The sequence below is a fragment of the Magnolia sinica genome, chromosome 11 (assembly GCF_029962835.1).
Source record: "Magnolia sinica isolate HGM2019 chromosome 11, MsV1, whole genome shotgun sequence".
NCBI lineage: Eukaryota > Viridiplantae > Streptophyta > Magnoliopsida > Magnoliales > Magnoliaceae > Magnolia > Magnolia sinica.
Genome location: NC_080583.1, coordinates 21,403,341 through 21,412,339, shown reverse-complemented (window position 1 = coordinate 21,412,339; position 8,999 = coordinate 21,403,341). Strand labels below are relative to the sequence as shown.

Genomic DNA, 8,999 nt, shown 5'->3' with positions numbered 1-8,999 from the left:
GTGAGAATCTTGTGTCAAAAATAATGGTGGAAAATCTGCAACTAAAAATAAAAAGGCACCCATCTCTATACACGATTGGATAGATCAAGGAGGTCAACAAAACAGAGGGAACTGAACGATGTCATATATCCTTTTCCATTGGTAAATATTATAAGGATGAAGTAATGTGTGACGTGGTCGACATGGAAGCTTGTCACATGTTACTTTGTCAACCTTGGTAAAATAATATTGATGTTACACATAAAGATCGGGATAACGTATTTATATTTATTAAAGATGGTAAAAGGATTATCTCCGCCCTTATGGGAAGGGAGAACCAACCCAAGACTTCTAAAGTAGAGGGACAATATCTCACAACTAAACAAGCTTTTGTTAAATAGTCTAAGGAAATAAGAGATATGTATGCATTAATTGAAAAGAAATAATATATGGAGCCTATGAACATCTCAGGGGATTTGAAACCAGTGTTATAGGAGTTCAAGGCGATTGTGGTCAATGAACTCCCTGATAATTGCCTCCTATACGAGATATACAAATCCACATTGATCTTGTCAAAGGGTAATCTGCCTAATTACCCACATTATCAGAAAGAACGTGAGATCGTGAAGGCAGAGGTGAAAGAACTGATTAATACTAGTAAAGTTAAGGAAAGCATGAGTACATGTATTGTGTTAGCTCAAGAACATAATGTCAAGTACAAGAAAATGGCTAATAAACATCAACGTTAGAAGTTATCTCGAAATCATGAGCCAAGTCCCTTGAGTAACTCGAGGACGATTTATTTTTCAAGTGGAGGGGTCTAATGTAGAACATGTCATAGATATGTTCCTAGCATTGATGGGCCAAAAGAAGGTGGACCGTAAATTGACCGTAACTTTTGATCTGGGTATCGTTACGAGGCGCACAACCTATCGATCTTTACTGAAACGGGCCATCTGAGGTCAAATCTATCCGTTTCGTCAGAAAATGCACACTTTCAGCTCAAAAATGAATTTTTAGGAAAATTTTACTATTTTTAGTAATTTCAAAATTTTTAATATTTTTCTATTTTTAGAGTTTTAGATTTTCTTATTTTTTAGAAATAACTTATAATTATACTAGGACTCTTCTAGCGAAAGTTTATTTGGAATTTTTATTTTTAGAAATTAGGCTTTAGAAGAGTTTTATTAGAATTAGGATTTTTTATTAAAGTTAGAATTTTGCTATTTTTAGTAATTACAAATTTTGGTTTTTTTTTTCTTTATTAATGGTGTAAGGAGACACATTAGGCAATCAATCAATCAAATAACGAATTTTATAGAATTTATTTTCTATTTTCCTTGCTTTTTCCTCATGGATATGAGAAGTCTCTGTGAGGAGTCCAGAGAAGCTCCATGGATTCGGAGTAGTTATCCTTGAGGAAGACGGTGATCGACCTCATCACGTTCATCCCTGCGTCACCAACAAACCCATCATCTGATCATGGGTCATAAGTACTAATAAAAGACAATCATACGATGGGTCAAGGTCCCAGAAGTCCATCCATCCAGTCCGATCACAGCCATGCGAGCATGATTCAGTTATATTGTCACAAAATATCAAAATTTAAGCAACTAAAACCTAAATAATTAGTTGTTTAGGAGTCGATTCCTTCTAGGAATTTTGAAGAGACTATATAAGTTCTCTTAGGGCAACCATTTCCAGAAATGGAAAGTCTGTCAGAGAGTTAGAGGGTGTCATTCCTCCTTACTTAACCGAGTCATTTGACTTGGTTCGAGTCACTGCGAGTCAGGTCAAGTTTCATCAAGTCTAGTTGCTAGACATTGGCAGCAGAGAAGCAGAAAAATAAAGGAAAGAAAGGAGAAGAAAGGGAGAGAAAGAGAGAGTAGGGGCTGCCATGTTCAAACGCGTCGAATCGACAGCGGTCAAGTCAACTCAGTGAGTTGTTGGCCGAGCTGAGGAGGATAAAGATGTAGAAGGAAGAAGGAAAGGAGAAAAGAAATAAGAAGATCAGGAAGAGAGAGGGAGAGAAGAGAGAGAGAGAAAGAGAGAGAGAGAGAGAGAGAGAGAGAGAGAGTCAGACTCAGACTCAGATTTTACTACACCGAGTCTGGAATGAGTTCAGTCTAGTTTGGGTTGTGACTCGATGCAAGTCATGCATTTGGACTCTAAGTCTGGGCCAAGTCCAGGCCATGTCTGGCCATAAGAAAGAGAAAGAAAGAAAAGGAAGAAGAGAGGGTGAGAGAGACTTGTGGTCTACCGAGTAGATCCGAGTTAACTTAGCGTGTTGACCTGATGATTATAGGGTTGGGTTAGCAGCGAGATCTATCAATATCATCATTGGACTCTTCAATAGAGAGAGTAAAAGGAAGAAGATTTGGGAAAGAAGATGAAGAAGGTGAGTTGGGGGAGCTGCCGAGTGGAATCTGAGTTTGAAACTAGGTTCGTGCTTAACATCGAGCCAAATTGAATCAGATGACTGAGATCATCTCATACAATGGCAAAATGAGTTGGGATTTGGTTAAGACCAGGTCGAATTAATTAGGTTCGATTTGGGAGCGAGTCGAGTTGAAGCGAGTGATTGAGGTATGTTAATCTTATCTAATTATTAGTGAGTTCAATGCTCTGTACATGTATGATTAAAGCTCTTTATCTTGTTATTAAAACTGAAATGAAGGTGAGTTGAATTAAGCGATTTCACATTTAGGTGAATCAAACCCAGTTGTAGAAGTACATTTAACCAAGTTTAATTAGAGTTAATTAGTTTTAAACCTTTCCTTAGATTGGAATTGTCCATGTGTAGATTACCTTGAATTCGAGGGGATTCAGAAATGAGTTCGAGTTGGAATTGAGTCAAATCGGTCTAGTAAGATGAGTCTATCCCTCAAGTCCATTATTAGAAATTGGATTATAAATTAACTGAGGTTTAACAATTTTGATTTTTGATTTAAATATAGGGAATTGGAATCTTCAATCCTCTACACCTTCACTCGAATGCAAGATAAGTCGAATTAGGCGATTTGATTAAAAGGTGAGGATCACCCTTCAAGCTTTTCTTTATCTTAATAGTTTACTTAGTTCATTTATTTAATCGATTGCCTAATAATATTCAGTGAAAATGTTGATAAATGTTAGTTTCTATTTGAGTGATTCTTCATAAATGATTGATCATTGGATTTATATTCAAGTATCTAAACATGCTATAGATCTCAAATATCCCTATTCTAGTTTAAAATGAACATTTTATATGTGTAAGTGCTATTGATATTGTACGTGGCTTGTTTTACTACTTGTGATTACTTGATGGTATTTTTAGAGGTCCTTGAACTAGTGGCCATTTATCTAATAGATTAAATCAAATTTTTTTTGTGGACTTACCATCTAGTGGATCATTTGTGCCTATGTGGCTTTTGGGGATAATTTATTTTTATCGCATCGTTGAATGAAATATTTGCCCTTTGCGACTTGGGTGGAATAATTGCCCTATGTGTCTTTAATGGATTATTTTCGTATAACCTTGTAATGGTAAGTTCCACTTGATGAACTTGATTGACAACTAGTTGAGGAAGTTACCATTAAATTTAATAGTGTTGGAGTCTCATGTGCTGGAGATAGTGGTATGAGACACTATGCCCGAGCTGTCGGCCTATGTTGGGTGACGAGCCCCATAGTGAACTTTGAGCTTTCTTAAAATGGTTGTTTGTAATTGGAATAATAATGACTGAACTAATCATTTATTTCATGGCATACGGACTTTACCGGGTAATCAATATAAGACGCGGGGTTTTCTTAGGTCACCTTGGGCTGTATCGCAGAGTGTTTTATCGAATGATCCTAAGTTATCGCCGCATGCATTCGACTACTATGGGCTGTCGTTTTCGCATGAAATTTTTCAGGTGCCTAGTTCTCCTTGGGCATATCACAAAGTACTCTTCTAAGAGGCTAGATTGCCTTGGGTGTCCTTGATAGTCTTTTTTGGGTGATTAGTGTCCCTTGGACATACCTTGAGTACTTTTTGGCTAGTTCTCCTTGGGCGGCCTTTTACCAGCTAGATGAGCATCCCCAAGTCTGTGAGCATGTGCATGCATTCATACATTCAAAAAAAATATATCATATGAAATAAATTAATGTATTTTACGCATATCTTATGAACTTTGTCATATTACTATGTTTGTCATTGTAAAATGTTCATTATAGACTTTTCCTGATAGGTTATGCTTACTTATCGTGATGTTTTGATAAATCTTGGGGGCTATAGCTCATTGCGATAGCTGGATATGTGGATGTTGTATAGGTTGACTTCGGTGTGGAGCATGAAGAGATTGATGATCATGTGGCTCTAAATTCCAGCTTACTTTTATTATTTAGTTGTTTCAATTTTTAGTCCTCGGACACTGGTTTGTATAAGCCTTCGGACAGCCACTTGTAAATTTTGATATGTATATTTGGACTTTCCTTTATGCTTAATTTGTTTCTCTCCCGTTGTAGTGCTCACTATATATATATATATATATATATATATATATATATATATATATATATATATATATATATATATATATATACACGTGAAATTTGGGCTATCTTTAAAGGTTAACACTCGAGTTTCGAGAATTAGGACGTTACACCTACCGTCTCTCTCCTTCTTTCTTCCATTGTATCATGAAGAGAAGTTTATATTCGATGTGGGTTATCTTAATTGGATGATGTGGGAACCAGGGTCCCAAAATCTTAAACTATGGATAAAACCCCATACAAACTAGATAAATTGGCTTAATCAAGTAAAGGCCTCCATTGTTGATTTATGGAAAGAGATACGAATCTACAAATGTATATAAATTTCTCAACTTGAGCTTCCTATGGATCTTTCTTTGCTAGCCGTATCGATTTTTTTCTGGAGTCGTTCAACCGATTCTTTCCATTTTCGGTGCAGGCCAATGAGTTCGACAATTTTGGACATTTGTGCTATGAGTGGCCTTCCTACTTTAGCGAAGCCATTCCTACAAGTGTCGTCCCTAAGGCTTCCCTTAAATTCTTTAACAATTAGAATGTTGTGGGTTCTTATGACATTTTCTTGAAAAAGGTGGCCAAGGCAAAAGGAGGGGTGTCTAGTCAGGAACATTATGCCTTCTTCTTAATGTGGATTTGTGGGTATCTTCTTTATCTTCAAAGTCGACTAAATGACTAAAGAGTATACCACTTTGACCAAAGCACTGGCTTTTAAGCATAAATTAGCCCTTGCTCCCTTTGTACTTTCCCATCTATATTGAACACTTTACGAGATTTATGACTTGGGTCTTCAATTGGTCGAAGGGCCCTTTGGATGCTCTAGCATACTTTTTTGGTCCTTTTTATGAACCACTATCATCCAATGTTCTTTATGCCCCTTCTTACGGTCATCACGATTAAGTCAATATTGATTTATTGAATGGTCTTTCACGAGTGTCTATCCTTTTGTTGAGGGTCAAATATTGCATATCAGACCCTGTTATTGCCTGGATTTTCAAACATGATATTGTTTAACGGCCCGATTTAAATCGTGTTTGTGTTGCAGGGCGTATTTACGAGCCTGGACTGGGAAAAGGTATTAAAAGCACGGATTTAACATTCAGAATGCACCAAGGCAAGGGACAGACTCTAGGGGACCAAGATCTATGGAATTACACGCCAGGGATCCACGAAAATCAAGGATCTGAAACTCAAGCGGCCTGAAAGTCAGCCAGAATGCAAGATCATGGGGTTCCCACCATCCGCTCAGCTCAAAACGTCATACATGGCCAGGGGCCCACAAATTAACCGTACACATCAAAAATCATCCATTGGATCGCTGTGAAAGTGGCCCAACGGACAGATCAGCCCACAATTTACTGATCTGGGGCCCACCTGATCTCTGGATATACCTCATCTTCGGTCTCAACACCTTAAATGAGGTGTAAAAATGGATGGACGGTACAAATTTCTCTTGAACATCACAATGAACCCATATGTACATTGCATGTACATAGGGTACATGTGAATGGGAAGTGCACCGGACGGAGAGTCCGGTCAAGCTAGGGGCTGACCGAAGTCCGTTTTTGATATGGAAACAGCGTCCGATGCTGTCTCACCAGATGATCGCTGTGGGCCCCACTCGCTCTTCATTTCGATGATCCAACCCGTTCACATGCCTTATAAGATGGCCAAGACCAACGCCTAGGTGTCTTTTTGCCACTATACAAGCGTCTTCGCGATCCCAGCCGTTAAACACAGGATAGACGGCGGAGTAGAAGATCTTGTGTGCCCCATCGATTTCACTCCAAAAATCACCATTCTCGAATGGTTTTTCACAAGGATTTCAATGGACGGTGTGGATTTCTCAACCGAATTCGATCTTGGCCTCCACCAACGTCCCAGCGCAAGAAGCGCACAAGCTCTGTTGCGCGCAACCGGGACTTTCGGGCCGTTCCTTGATCAAGATGGTGATCGGATCAGCAATCCAGACCGTTCAAATGATAGAGTAGGGGATCTTGAACCCCACCAAGAAGTCCGATTCCGATTTTGGACGATCAGTCGTCCAAAATCTCAAGCCAAACGCAAGTGCTTTTCTACGTTTCGTCTGCTGAGCACATTGACACGCACGCTTATGGACTGCGTATATCACAGCAGCTGTTCCGGACCCCTGACAGGGATAAAATACAAGAGAAAGGAGAGATGGGAGAAGCATTCAAGGGAGGAACCGGTATCCAAATTGTGGTGGCTGCACGTGAGCTCGGTGGCAGGCTTGGTTTTCTCTTTTTCTTTTCTTCTTCTTCTCTTGTTTATTTTAGATTCAGCCTAAGCATGTCCATTCTTGGCTGAACCTCTTAACTAGGGCTAAGAGGTGAAGCCTGTAACGAGATGGGAGATATTATTTCATGCTTTTCATTTAAATTCATGAACTGAATTTTGATTTGTATTGATTATTAAAGGAGTGTTTTTTTAGTCTTTAATGGTCTATTGTGACTGAAATTACAATGGGTCTGCAATGGCTATTGAATATTTCTTTTTCCCTTTTTTGATGTTTATGACGTCAGGAAGCCCTATTGTTCACCATCGTCTCCTGGGCATGGTTGGATGATGGTACCCTTCTTAACTTTCATGACACTATTGATTGGTTAATAATTAGTTTAATCTTGTTGTTTGCTTTGTCTCCTGGGCATAGTTAGATGATGGAATCCATTCTAATTCATATACCTTTCATCTCTTGAAAACCAGATCAAGTAAGTTCGGTTCAAATTCAATAATTCTTGATGCAAGCATAAGATCTCCCTGATCCCTACAAGTGGATCCTCTGAATCCCTAGTTTCCTTCCTCTAAATTACTTAAGTTTTAGATTAGTGTTCACTCTTATTACTCGAATTACAACTCGAATTAAATTTCATCTCATTCTAGTTTTAGTTCTAATTAGTTTCAGACAACGTACAGATATCAGTCCCTTGGGATTCGACCTCGGTCTTACCGAGTTTATTACTACATCACAACCCTATACTTGGGGAGTGAACAAGTTTTTGGCGCCGTTGTTGGGGATTGACAGCTACGTTTTTTTGAAATTAATTAGTTTTAGAATTAGGTTAAGATTAGGATTTTACTAAATTTAGGTCAAAAGTTTTTATTTTATTTTTAGAAACTAACCTGTTTTCCTGTTTTGTAGGATCCTGAAATAACTTCTAAATTGGTAATCCATTTCTAATTCCTCGACTTTTTCTATTTTTAGAATTATTATTTGAGTTTTAGAAATTTTCTTATTCTAAGCTGTCTTTTAATTTTAGAAATTTTCTATTTTCTAGTATTTTTCTATTTTTAGGAACTAGTTTATTTTTAGAAACTTTCTAATTCTAGTACTTTCCTTTTTAGAAACTAACTTTCTTATTGTGTAGGCTTTTTAAGGTAGAAATTTCTAATTCAGTAAGCTTTCTCCCTACTTTCTATTTTTCAGTTCTCTTTTAGTAATTTACTTTCTAGTTTAGACTTTTCTTCTTTTAGAAACTGACTAGTTTGTTTTCTTTTGCAGGTCTTTAACTTAGGGACTTCAAGTTGGTAATTTCTTTCCAACTCTCTCTCTCTTTCTAGATTTTCTTTCCGTTCAAATTTGATTGAGGGCTGCGAGTGTTTCATGCCCAAGTGGGCCCGTAACAACACTCGACGTCTCTTGACTGAAGGAGGATTGGTTGAGGGGTTGACTATCCATCGCAGGACTAGGCACCACTCGAAATCCCCTGAGTTAATTGAAGTTATGGCTGAAGACCAACCTCCTCTACTTCCACCCAGGGTGGAGGATACCCAAGATGAGAACGAGGTACATCAGGCACCCCCGCCTCGTACTTTACGAGACTATCTACAACCGGCAGGAGTGAGTACGCCCTCATGCATGATTTTTTCTGAAAACATAGGACAAATGGACATCAAGCCAGGAGTCATCCAACTCCTTTCCAAATTTCATGGACTTGAATCAGAAAGTCCATATTTACATTTGAAAGAGTTCGATGAGATTATAGCTACATTATGTTTTCCTAATGTATCTGAGGATACAATTAGGCTGAAACTCTTTCCTTTTTCCTTAAAAGAGAAAGCTAAGACGTGGTTACATTCACTACGTCTTAGATCCATTGGCACATGGAACGACATGCAGAGGGAATTCATAAAAAAATTCTTCCCACATCATAAAACGATTACCCTCAGAAAAGCAATCATGAACTTTGCCCAAAAGGAAGATGAAACGTTCTTCCAATGTTGGGAAAGGTTCAAAGATTTGGTCAGTTCATGCCCACAACACGGATTTGAAACGTGGCGCATTACAAATTTTTTCTATGATGGACTGACATTTTCCATGCGCCAAATGGTCGAGACAATGTGTAATGGAGAGTTCATTAATAAAGATGTTGACGAGGTATGGGATTACCTCGATAGTCTTGCTGAAAAAACACAATCATGGGACTATTATCCAAAGTCGAACACCACGTCTAAGCCGACTCAATTAAAGGAGAAAGGTGGATTATATCTCT

At 38.1% G+C, this 8,999-nt stretch overlaps 1 non-coding gene across 1 annotated transcript; it reads right to left on the bottom strand.

The window, feature by feature from the left end:
• Nucleotides 1-8,668: 8,668 nt before the first annotated feature.
• On the bottom strand, nucleotides 8,669-8,775 carry LOC131219621 (small nucleolar RNA R71). The gene has a single exon (XR_009158271.1). It is a non-coding gene; the product is annotated as a small nucleolar RNA R71 (small nucleolar RNA).
• Nucleotides 8,776-8,999: the final 224 nt, after the last annotated feature.